The following is a 13,743-nucleotide window of genomic DNA, read 5'->3' as shown; positions in this document are numbered from 1 at the left end:
AAATATGTCAATAAAAGCAGAAGTATCAACATGTATTTGGCATGTTTCCTTAATCTTGCAAAATAGAGAACTAGGTTTTTTGGAAGGTTAACAGATGTCATTAAAATATTAACTGTTACTTGGAAAATCCTTTTAAAACACACTACAGGTATGAGAGAATTCTTGCTTTCAATATAGGCCCCATTGTAATGGACCCTTTGGGCTGGCTTCACTCCTACTTCTGGTTCCCCTATCTGGACTCGATTTGTACTTTTACTTTAAAGTGACTGACTACAGATCTATAAGCATGTCTCCACCAACATTCAGAACTCAGAATTTAATTTATAATCTAAAAAAAGGCAATGTACAATTATAAAAAGGAAGGCACTAGCTTTTCCACATGATAAATAAATATGTATAAACATACAAATAAGAGTTCAGCTAGACAGATTTTGAGATTCGTAACTTTCCGAAACCTACCTTAATACTTGACTGGTGTTACTGTTGGCATAATACAAGAATTTTATTGATGGCTTTCAGTTGTTCATAATGAATAACAGGTTCAGTGGTCCACCCGAAGGCCGTCCTAGCAATGGGGTAATTCTGGCATCTGCACTGGAGCCACTAGAAATGAAGCCAAATTTCTATAAATTGTCATAGGCCGCCGCAGAATTAAAGTCATAGGAGGGTGGAACTTCACGATGGTCTGTGCTTCAAGTTCTTTTAACCAATGCGAATGTGATGGAGCCTTGAACAGCCAAAACCCATCCTGGACACCACAGTTGCCAAAGCAAATCACTAGTAGAAGCAACAGGTCAAAACCTATGACTGTAAACATGGAAGAACAGTTCAAATTAACTGCTTTCCTGAAAGCTTAGCGTCATCTCTGACTCCTCTTCTCTCCTTCAGCCACCACATCAAATTAAACCTCAAATACTGATAATTTTATGCCTTAAACGTTGATTGAACCCAGGTGCTCTGTTCCACACTCTCACATCAGGCTCTCATTACCTCTGGACTGAGGGCCTGCTATGGCTCCCTCCTCTTCCACGCACCTACCACCACTGGTGTCCCAGCCTCCAGCCTAGCTCCCCCAAACTCCACCTCCACAGAGCTGCCTGAACTACCTGAACTACTGAGTAATCAGCCTACGTTACCACCCCTGCCTGCCCTGCCCCTCTCCAGCTCTGCTGAAAACCATCACTTCAACATACCATTCGAAGCCTGTCCCTCTCTACAAACACAGTCTCTCTTTTCTTCTGAATTCCATCAAAAATACACTTAAAAGTTCCCACTCTCACCATGCCAGTTCACTCCTCAGCATCTTTGTTCACACTATGGTACATCATGTTTTGTTCATCTCATTCTCCCAACTCCATCATGTGACTAACACCTATTTATCCTCCAGGATGCCATTTAAGAATCTCTTCTTTAGGAAGCATTCTTTGGCCTTTGATCCCCTGTCTCATTTCCCTCCCCGCCACCCCCAGGGAAGGCTGGCTTACGAACCATCCTCCTCTGTGCTTTCAGAGTATCCTGGGCCTACCTGGGCACTGGATAACTGAAATTCTGCCTATTTATGATTCTCTCCACCACATAAACTGTGATATCAAGGATTGAGGCTATGTTCATTTTTGCTTGCATCTCCTGGGCCTAACACAGTGCTTGGTGTACATGTGTAGGCAGTCAGTCAATAAACACTCCTTGAATAGCATTGCTCCAAGTAGGGTACCACTGACTGGATCTAAAGTATTTCCATAAAAGTGCAATTTTACCTTTAAAGTTTGATAACACTTCTCCCATAATAACTCAGCAGTCTGATTCTCTTACCACCCAGAGCACAGCTGCATAACAATAACCAAGCAAAAAAGGCCTTGGGGCAGTCAGAATAGGAATATAAATTCTAAGTATGACAACTCAAGGACTTGAACATAAGAAAGCTCCTCTGCTCTCTGTTAGAGCCTCTCTACCCTTACTTCACACAAAATTCTAAATCTAGTATTTAAACCTATAAACCATGAGAAACAACAAATCAAAAGGAAGAGATACAGTTGGAAGCTGATAGTACCAGAAAAAACAATGTCAGAGATAGGAACACATAAAATAACAAATACTGACAGAATTTTCTGCAGTGTTAGAAATGTTCTCTATCTGTGCTAACGCAGTAGCCATTAGACACGTATGGCACTTAAAATGTGACTAATGTGACTAAGAAACTGAATTTTTTTTTTAAAGATTTTATTTATTTATCCATGACAGACAGAGACAGAGAGAGAGAGAGAAGCAGAGGGAGAAGCAGGCTCCTAAGGAGCAGGGAGCCCGATGCGGGACTCGATCCCAGGACCCCGGGATCATGACCTGAGCCGAAGGCAGACGCTTAACCATCTGAGCCACCCAGGTGCCCTAAGAAACTGAATTTTTAATGTCACTTATTTTAATTTGAATAGCCGTATGTGTGTAGTAGCTATGATGTAGAACTCACAACCACTGCGGACTCAGCCTTTATGTAGGCAAATAGCCTAAAGCATCTCTGTTGGTCCTGAGGACCCTGCTTCATGACAGTTCAGTAACGGATGCGAGAGTCATGGTGATGACCTCCGGCAGCCATCACAGACCAAGTGGACTGTACTCAGTATCCATCTTTTGGGATGGCAGGGTATGCAGAAAAAGCATTTAAGTAAGATTTTTGCTCAAACTGAATAAAATAAAATGAGGCCACCTGGAAGACTTCGCTCATCTGTATTATTTTTTTCTGGACACATGTTACACAAAGGAAATACTCATATTCTCCTACAAATCAGCAGGCTCCTATTCTTTTCTGTGTTCTCATCTCCCTTCTCCCTATTCTCCATTCTCGAGGAGAGTACATGAAAACCCCTAAGAACACAAATCCAGTGTCATATTCACACTAAGGCCTACCCTGACCTCCCTATTTATAAGTGCAACCCACTCCCAAATCCCTCTCCTCTTACCTTGCTTCATTTTTCCATAGAATTTATCAGCTTCCAGCTATACCTACTACAATCATGTAAGCTCCATGAGCAGGTAGAATTTTTTATCTGTTTTATTCGTTAATAAAAAGTTACCAAAGTGCTCGAAATGGTGCCTGACACACAGTATGTGAAATTCACACACACACACATTCATAATCACATTCATAATCACAAATACATGTACATATGCATATACGGAATGAAGGAAAGGAAACCAAAAAAGAAAAAATTAAAGTATAATAATACCCCATCCCTGATCACTCTCCAAAAATGTATACTTTCCAAGGAACTTGTATATTTCTGTAAGTCAGGATAATTGATGATAATAGCAATAATAGCTATATTTGAATATCTATTGTTTATACCAATGGCCAGAGAAATTGCAAAGTAGTTATTAGGAGGATACTGATATGCAGAAAAATACATATACACAACTACTGGGTGTTGAAGCTGAGATTTGTTTTTTTTTTTTGGTTGTGGTTTTTTTTTTTTTTTAAGAATTTTTTATTTATTCATTTAAGACAGAGAGATACAGAGAGCGAGAGAGTAGGAGCAGTGGGGAGAGGCAGAGGAAGAGGGAGAAGCAGACTCCCTGCTGAGCAGGGAGCCCATTGTGGGGCTTTATCCCAGGACCTGGAGATCATGACCTGAGCCAAAGGCAGGCACTTAACCATCTGAGCCACCTAGGTGCCCTGAAGCTGAGATTTGAATCCAAAGATCATGCTCCTCCTATTAATTGCACTGCTATCTTCTTTCACAAATGTAAAATAGAAAGGCTCAGTATTTTCATTTTAAGGGGAATAAAGAGGAAAAATAAATAGGTATATAAAAAGTCTTCCTAAGTTATTTTATTTTTCTTAGGCTACCCAGGATCTGACTCATAAATCAGAGTACTACTGTCACATTACGTCCCAAACTATTAACAGAGGAGTTGGGAGGGAGACTTCACTCTAGGAAAAGAGTCCTCAGACTCTGTTAGAGTAATGAAAAGGATTATGATAGTTAATTCTGAAGAAAATGTGAGACTGAAGCTAAGAATATTCACATTATAAAGCAACTCTCTTGGCTACAGCTGATTATATCACAAAAACTGTAAAAATCCTCAGGTGCCTTTTTATTCTCCACATCTAATTTTTTAAATTGATCAATTTATTTTGTAAGCGACTTACCCTGTGCATAATCACTGCTGCAGTCTCCTTCTAGAGACAACAGATGCTGGCTGCTGTGGTGTTGGCTCAGATCATTTTTTCTATGAAGAATTTGATAAAGAGACTCCAAACTTAGTATCTTCTGACTGGATTCCCCCCAAGAAAAGCTAAGAATAGGAAGATAGTGAAGTGAGAATTTTTATAATGTCTTCTATTATCAAAAGGAAAGGAAAAGAATACAAACAGAAAAACATGTCTCTGGGGCTCAATTCAATGTGGTATGTTTTAGAAAATTGATTCTGATTTCAGAAGATTTAGCCTCCAAACAGGAAATACTCCAGCCCCACCCAAAAGGAAGCCTAGCTTCTTACTCTTATTGCATAATCTTATACTGAGTATACTACACAAGATAACTAGGTCCAGTGGAATGGCTGCTTTTTCCTGAACTCAGTTATGGAGAAGGGAAAATAGTTATTCTTGGAAACTCAGTGTTTTGGCCTGAAGTGGTAAGGAAATTGCAAATTCATGGCAAGACAGATAAAAGAACATCAGAGCAGTCCTTTTTGAGTGTCCACTTGTTTATGGAGAATATTATAATTGTGCAACGTCCTTCTCATTAAAGAACAAGCCTTAAAGATTCAAATTCATTCAACAAATTTACAGCCCTCCTACTGGGTAGAGCTTCATACTGGACATTGGGGGCAGCATGAATTTGACTAAGTTTCAGTTCTTTTCTCAAAAATTGGAAAATCTGGGCACCAAAAACCGTAAGATACCTAGAAATAAACCTAACCAAAGAGGTAAAAGATCTGTACTCCGAAAACTATAGAACACTTATGAAAGAAACTGAGGAAGACACAAAGAAAGGGAAAAACATTCCATGCTCATAGATTAACGAGTCTATAGAAGAACACAGAAGAACAAATACTGTTGAATTGCCTATACTACCCAAAGCAGTCTACACACTCAAGGCAATCCCTATCAAATTAATGCCAGCATTTTTCACAGAGCTGGAACAAACAATCCTAAAATTTGTATGGAACCAGAAAAGACCCCAAATAGCCCAGTAATGTTGAAAAAGAAAAGTAAAGATGGTGGCATCACAATTCCGGACTTCAAGCTGTATTACAGAGCTGTAATCATCAAGACAGTATGGTACTGGCACAAAAACAGACACATACATCAATGGAACAGAACAGGGAACCCAGAAATGGACCCTCAACTCTATAGTCAACTAATCTTCGACAAAGCAGGAAAGAATATCCAATGGAAAAAAGACAGTCTCTTCAACAAATGGTGCTGGGAATATTGGACAGCCATATGCAGAAGAATGAAACTGGACCACTTTCTTACACCATACACAAAAATGAATCCCAAATAGATGAAAGACCTAAATATGACACAGGCATCCATAAAAAATCCTAGAGAAAAACACAAGCAGCAACCTTTTTGACCTCAGCCACAGCGACTTCCTAGACTCATCTCCAGAGACAAGGGGGAAAAAAAGCAAAAATGAACTATAGGGACTTCATCAAGATAAAAAGCTTCTGCACAGCAAGGGAAACAATCAACAAAACTAAAAGGCAACCTATGGAATGGGAGAAGATATTTGCAAATCCCTTATCAGATAAAGGGCTAGTATTCAAAATCTATGAAGAACTTATAAAACTCAACACCCCAAAAACAAAAAATCCAGTCAAGAAATGGGCAAAAGACATGAACAGACATTTCTCCACAGAAAACATACAAATGGCTAACAGACACATGAAAAAATCATCAGGGAAATATAAATCACAACGACAATGAGATATCACCTGACACGGGTCAAAATGGCTAAAATTAACAACTCAGGAAACAACAGGTGTTGGCAAGGATGTGGAAAAAGGGGAACCCTCTTACACTGTCGGTAGGAATGCAAACTGGTACAGCCACTCTGGAAAACAGTATGGAGGCTCCTCAAAAAGTTAAAGAGAACTATCCTATGATCTAGTAATTACACTACTAGGTATTTATCCAAAATATATAAAAATAGTGATTTGAAGGGGCACCTGCACCCCAATGTTTATAGCAGCTATGTCCACAATAGCCAAACTATGGAAAGAGCCCAGATGTCCATGGATGGATGAATGGATAAAGAAGATGTGATATATATACCACATACATACATACTTTTCTATACATGCATACATACATATTACATACATACATGCATACATACATACACACACACAATGGACTATTACTCAGCCATCAAAAAGAATGAAATCTTGCCATTTGCAAAGAGGCAGATGGAACTAGAGTATATTATGGTAAGCAAAATAAGTCAGAGGAAGACAAGTACCATATAATTTCTATGTAGAATTTAAGAAACAAAACAGATGAACATAGGGGAAGGGAAGGGAAAATAAAATAAGATAAAAACAGACAGGGCGGCAAACCATAAGAGGCTCTGACCTATAAGGAACAAACAGGGTTGCTGGAGGGGAGGTGGGTGGGGGGATGGGTTAACTGGGTAATGGGCATTAAGGAGGGCATGTGATGTAATGAGCACTGGGTGTTATATGCAACTGATGAATCACTAAATTCTACCCCTGAAACTAATAATACAGTATATGTTAATTAAATTGAATTTTAAATATAATCATTTTAAAAATTCGAAAATGTGGGGGAGAAAAGTAGGTAAACAAGAACTTTAAAAAGATCACAGGATGTCACAAGTCTAAATGAATGTACAAAGTAAAATTTCGCAAAATAATAAATTAATTCTGACTGGGGGAAATCTAGGAAGTTTCCTATAAGATGAAACTTTAAGTGAGCCTTAGAAGACTTCAATAGCCTGAAAATGAAGAAAAGGGCATTCCTAGGAAAAGAACAAAGAAGGGAAGACAAAAGTAGACGAAACATCTATTCATTTACAGTGAATAGGAGGCTTCCTGCCAGGCCCTCAAACAGACAAAGAGACACTCTAAAATCTTCTACTTCTCAACCAAGATATTTACGGACCCCTATTCTCATTCTATGAGTTCCAAGAAGGCAAGGCAAACAGTCTCCTTGAAACAATTTTCAGGAAAAAAATATTAAACTCAGCTATTAGTTGAGTGAAAGTCAGAAGAGCAAGAGGCAAAGTGCACCCCTCAAAGGATAGCGGCAGGCGTGTGACCCACCTTCTCCAAACTGTCTCCTGAGATCTGGCTCAAATTAAACCTGGTCCGTTACCTGGAGAGCAAGCCCAGACCTGACTTCATCAAAATCCACGGGCACAGCGAATTATCAGCAAGTCTCAAGAGGCAGCTGTCTGGCTGATGGAGCAGTGTACTACAAGCCGCCCTGCCATACTGACACCTAAGGATTAGCCACAAGCGAAACGACTGGTCTACTTTGGCCTCAAAAATACAGAACTTACACGTTTTGTTGTATAATGGGGAGGTACCCACCACAGGCCCTCTGGGTTTACTTCGACCTGTCATGTAGCACACTCAAGTAGTATGGGGACCCAACTCCGCAACACACAATGGCAACAAGCATGGAGCACAAACCAATCCTTAGCAATCCGATCACTTAGAGATTCCAAACTGCTTCCACTGGTCAGGCCACAGCATGAAAGGCAGTCACACTTTGGGGGCACTTGGATTAATTTTAGCATTTATCACAGGGAGCCAGTTATGGTCTAAAACATGAGGCGTATTGGGCGCCTGGGTGGCTCAGTCGGTTAAGCGTCTGCCTTCGGCTCAGGTCGTGGTCCCAGGGTCCTGGGATCGAGCCCCTCATCGGGCTCCCTGCTCAGTGGGAGCCTGCTTCTCCCTCTCCCTCTGCCTGCCACTCCCCTTGCTTGTGCTCCCACTTTCTCTCTCTGTCAAATAAATAAATAAAATCTTAAAAAAAATATTAAAAAATTAAATTAGGGCGCCTGGGTGGCTCAGTTGGTTAAGCGACTGCCTTCAGCTCAGGTCATGATCCTGGAGTCCCGGGATCGAGTCCCGCATCGGGCTCCCTGCTCAGTAGGGGGTCTGCTTCTCCCTCTGCCCTCTTCCCTCTCGTGCTCTCTGTCTCTCATTCTCTCTCTCTCAAATAAATAAATAAAATCTTAAAAAAAAAATAAAAATAAAAATAAAAAAAAATAAAACATGAGGCATATTGTGTTTGAAACACAGTTGCTTTGGTCGTCTTAAATATGGTTGCTTTGAAACCTGTTTGAACTTGGTTGTTTTCTCCTCAACCCCTGAGGATTCCCTTGTAATGGTGACCGGTGTGAGTGAGCGGGGACTTCCACAAAAAACATTATCTTCTTAGACATCCGTGGAAATGAGCAGCTGGAAGGTCCTATGTACGTCAGTCAGCTTCCAGTGATACTTAAAAAGGAAAATCTACAAGTCTTAGTGATGGCATGCGGGGGTATGGAGGTGAGTTTCTGGCTGCAGTCGACTGACACAGGACTAGTTATCGTAGTCTGGGGGTCATGGCTGGCTCTGCTGAGAGGGTGGGATCTGAAAAGGGAGTGCTAATAGACTAGAGGAGGAAGCCAGGGAGCAGAAGAGAGAAGGAGATTAAAGACACAGAGTGAGTGAGAGAATGGCATGAGAGGAGGCTGGCAGTTGGCAGGGTGACATCACCTGGGAGCCCTGTAGCTGCAGTAAGGAATTTGGGTGGGGACAGAGAAGTCAGGCAAATTCAGAGTTACATGCTGGAAATACCACTAGTCTTAGTGTGATGGAAGGCTTGGAGGAGGCAAGAAAAGGCATGGAGGGCTATTTAGGGGGCAACTGCCACATTCCAGTTGAGAGCAGTAGTGGCTGGAGGAGGGCAGGGCAGTGGAGAGAAAGAAGACTGGACAGACCACTGAGCAAGAGTATGGAGGGGATGCCATTTACTGCAATGGGGAAATCAGCTTCATTGAGTGTTGTACTCCATAACCATATTATCCAAACTATATAATGATTACTTTCCTGGGGAAAGTTGTATGTAAACTGAAATTTAGTTATCAAAACAAAGACTTTTTTTGTTGTTTAATTTTAAGATGAATCCTATCTGTGAAACAATGATCTTCATTGAAAACTTCTTTACAAAATATTTTCTATACTACATTATGCATTCCTCCAGATATGCTTAAAACAGGGTATTTCTTTATCAGTAACAAAAAGCATCCATTGTTATGTAATCTGGCTTGAATACTGGCTATAGAGCTCACTAGCCTTTGCTCATGAATAAGCTGCTTAACTTTTCCCAGCCTGTAAAATGGGAATCACAGTATTATTCTCACCATCAGGATTCTTGTGAGTATCAGATGAGATGACAGAGCTAAAAATTGCAACATAAGACAGTAAGAGTAAGGTTTGTAAGGGTTCTGGACATATATCAAATGGATGGATATAAGCAGTAATTATCTGATTTATTTAAAACTTCACTTCAAAGCAATCACCAGGAATAAAACAAAAATAATGGATATAATCAGCAAATATGGAGCCTATCTGGCTCAGAGCAGAACTATTCTTTATCACATCAGACAGCTCCAGAGGCTATGCGATTTCTTGTCAGTTTTGACTAAAGCAATCATGTAGGCACTATATCATAAAGATGCCACAAAAGGCTGGGCAGAGAAGCTGAGGAGGTTTCATGGGTCTACTTGGCAGCAAAAAAACACAGGGGTGAAGGAGGAATGTGTGAGAGGAACACAGAAAGGACTTTTCAGAGAAGCAGCAGAGGAACAGGGCATGATAGAAAAAGATACCAGTGGCCCTATCTAGAATTATACTAATGCTATATTGTATTATCTCCCCTCCCCTTTTCTGTAAGAGAATGACACATGCCAATCAATTGCCTTGTAAACTGCAGTGTCTCTCTTGGAAGACACCAATGCTGGGCTTGGCCATGAGGTTTGCTATGGCCATTGGAATGGGAATAGGAAAGGTATATGGCCACAGCTGAGCAGGAACTTAAAGAGCCACTGCAAGCTTTGATTGTCTTTTAAGAGATCTTTTCCTTCAGCCACAAGAATGACATGTCCCAGATGGGGACTTCTTCAGCCTGGATCCTGGAATGAAAGATACTTGAGGCAGAAGCAAAGGCACTACCAACTTTATATATTTATATGCAAGGTGAACAAGAAATAAATCTTAGGAGGGGCACCTGGGTGGCTCAGTCGGTTAAGTGTCTGACTCTTGGTTTCAGCTCAGGTCATGATCTCAGGGTCTTGGGATCAAGCCCCATGTCGGGTTTTGTGCTCGGTGTGGAGCCTATTTGAGATTTTCTCTCCCTCTCTCTCTGCCCCTCCCCCCTCCTCTAAAATAAATAAATATATCTTAAAAAAAAAAGAAAGAAAGATATCTTAGGAGGTCCAAGCCACAGAAATTTGGGGGTTATTTGTAAGGCAGTAAGAGAGGGGTTATTGGGGTTATTGGGGGTTGTTACCACTGCAATACTGAGTGAGAGCTGACTAAAGTAGGAGCCCTGAATTTAAAGTTTCTATCAGAACATTTCACAATCTATAGCTGATGACAGATAAAATATAGAATGAATATTTTTAATACCTTAGGGATGACTGTTCAGTGAAAATTAGATAACTACTTTCTTCCTCCTATCACACATCAAAGTGATCAAATAATCAACACCAAACAGTAGACAACCAACAAATCTGAAAAAGAATTTAGCAAGTGTCAGTGATTTAACACATGCAGACTAAATGACAAAGAATTTTAAGTAAGAGATAAACCCTAGAGATCATTAAAATACAGTCTTGGCAGCTTCAGTTAGCTAACCCACCTGATGTCACTTCTAAAAGAAACAAGCAGCCCTGTTTTACTATTAAATAATTCTATACACTTTCAATAGATTTCAATATTTCATACCTAAATGTTTTCCCTCTAAATACCATCTCCAAAAACCAAGGGCAAAAATGATAGAAACTGGTGTGCTTATGTTTATATCAAGTACAGAATAATGTTATTATAGTGTTATATCAGGGAGATAAAATAACTCTATGACAGCTTGGCATTCCAAAATGGGCTTTTTCATTCAGCTATGTTTTGAAATGTTAACTTCCTATGCTGTTCTTAAAGAAGTAAAACTTGGAGAAAAAATACCATAACAAAACAGAATTTTCGTCCTCAATAAGAAGAAACCTGACTCGGGCGCCTGGGTGGCTCAGCTCAGTTGGTTGGGCGACTGCCTTCGGCTCAGGTCATGATCCTGGAGTCCCGGGATCGAGTCCCGCATTGGGCTCCCTGCTCGACAGGGAGTCTTGCTTCTCCCTCTGACCCTCCTCCCTCTCATGCTCTCTGTCTCTCATTCTCTCTGTCTCAAATAAATAAATAAAATCTTTAAAAAAAAAAAAAAAAGAAGAAACCTGACTCACTTTCATAATTCAGTTTGACACAGCAATTTGCCATGAGAAGATTCTAGAGACATGATGGAAATATCAGAACCATAGGATTTACAGGAATATTTCCTGAATGTTATTTATTAAAGTCTACTGGCTGGAAGGACACAAATCCTTCTACAATTACAATTCAAAGCCATCACCATGAAGTTTAAGCAGGAGAGATTTAAGTACAAGAGCATTAACCACATTTAATTTGTTCAACATCATACATCATTAGGGAATTGCAAATTAAAACAATGAGATACCATTACACACCTATTAGAATGGCAAAAATCCAAAACACGGACAACACCAAATGTTGGCGAGGATAAGGAGCATAAGGAATTCTTATTCATTGCTGGTGGGGATGCAAAATGGTATAGCCACTTTGGAAGGCAGTTTGGAAGTTTCTTACAAAAAATTAAACACTCTCACCGTACGATCCAGCAATTGCACCCATTGGTTATTTACCCACAGGATTTGAAAACTTACGTCCAAAAACTGCACACAGATATTGACAGCAGCTCAATTCATACATGCCAAAACTTGGAAGCAACCAAGATATCCGGGTAAGTGGATAAATAAAGGTACCTAACAACAGTGGAATATTGTCCAATGTTTAAAAGAAATTAGCTATCAAGCCATGAAAAGACATGGAGGAAACTTAAATGCATATTACTCAGTGAAATAAACCAATCTAAAAAGACTCTATGATTCCAACAACATGACATTCTGGGAAAGGCAAAACTATGGAAACAGTAAAAAGATTAGCGGCTGCTAGGAGCTGGGGAGAGAGAGAAATGAATGGGCAGAGCACAGTGGATTTTTAGGGCAATGAAACTATTCCGTACAATGTTATAATGGCAGATACGTATCATTAAACATTTGTCAAAACCCATAGAATGTACAACACCAAGAGTGAACCCCAATGTAAATTATGGGTTTGAGTGATAATGTGTCAATGTAAGTTCATTAATTATAACAAATGTGCCACTATGAATGGGATGTTGATAGTGGAAGAAATTATCCATGTGCAGGGGGTGTGAGTATATGAGAATTCTCTATACTTTCCCTTCAGTTTTGCTGTGAACTTAAGCTGCCCTAAAAAACAAATTTTAATTCTAGGATCTCTAAAAAAAAAAAATTAAATTTAAATAAATAAACTTTATTAATTAAAACATATATAAATGTATATTCAAAAGAAAGTTTATGGCTGGTAAAGCCTCTAATCAGGAATGTCCCAATGACAAAGAGAAGGTCTCCTTTATGTGGGAAACACAGAATCTAGCATACTATTAACCTCACACATTCAATCAACATAGACTGAGAGTTTAATTATGTGCCAAGAATGGTTCTAGAAGACCAAACAGATATGATCCCTTCTCTCAAGGCATTTCAATAAAAACTTGCCATTGGTTAATTTTGTTTCCATAATAATCTTAGTCCCTGTATCAAGTTTTCTTACACATATTCTAGAACAATTGTAACACGTAGGTTGAATTGTAACACGTAGGTTGCAGCTATCATGAATCTTTTTTCTAACTGCTGACATCAAAGCCATATGGATTCTCATACTTCCAAGTGATAGAAAACCCCAACTGCCTTAAGCAAATTTCCAATTGGCTTAAGGAAATGTACTGGTGGGGCACCTGGGTGGCCCAGTTGTTTAAGTGTCTGACTCTTGATCTCAGCTCCGGTCTTGACCTCAGGGTCATGAGTTCAAGCCCGGTGTTGGGCTCCATGCTAGGTGTGGAGCCTACTTAAAAAAAAAAATGTATTGGCTCACATGACCAGTAGAAGGGCTGGCCTCAGATAGTGCCTGGCTCCTGGCATTGCCCCCTTTCATCTTAAGAATCTGTGTGGTGTTTTGCCCATTCACAGCTCCAGGTTCTCCCAGACCTCATATCCTTATTTATACTGCCTAAGGAAAGAGGGAGTGTCTCTTCCAGAAGTTCCCATGGGAAAAAGAGAGCAAGCTTCATTTTTCCAGAAGCCCCAGAAAACAAGTCTGTTTAAAACCATGTGTTATATGCCCACTCTGAATCCAAAACTATGGTCTTGGGGATGGGATGTGCTGACTACCTTAAGCCAAGCAAGGCTCACCTCTACCCTTGGGTAAAGGGCCAATCCCACCCAAAGCATATGGCTGGGAGTGGGTGACTTTCACCCACTCCCCAACAGAAGGAGAATGGGTGCTGGGTAGCAAACAACAGATGGCCACCACAGGGGAAATCTCCTGATACTGTCACAGTATGTAGTGCAAGGCTTT

The 13,743-nt window shown here is 40.1% G+C and overlaps 1 protein-coding gene across 3 annotated transcripts in view; it reads right to left on the bottom strand.

Annotated features, from left to right (window-relative positions):
* The window catches only part of CPQ (carboxypeptidase Q), a 348,057-nt gene that overhangs the window by 302,647 nt on the left and 31,667 nt on the right, over positions 1–13,743 (bottom strand). The gene's annotated exons all lie outside the window — the stretch shown is intronic.

This window comes from Mirounga leonina, unplaced genomic scaffold, assembly GCF_011800145.1.
Source record: "Mirounga leonina isolate KUSES-001 unplaced genomic scaffold, KU_Mleo_1.0 Mir_165, whole genome shotgun sequence".
In the NCBI taxonomy this organism is placed as follows: Eukaryota; Metazoa; Chordata; class Mammalia; order Carnivora; family Phocidae; genus Mirounga; species Mirounga leonina.
The sequence above is the reverse complement of the archived record's forward strand: the minus strand, read 5'-3'. Positions and strand labels throughout refer to the sequence as shown.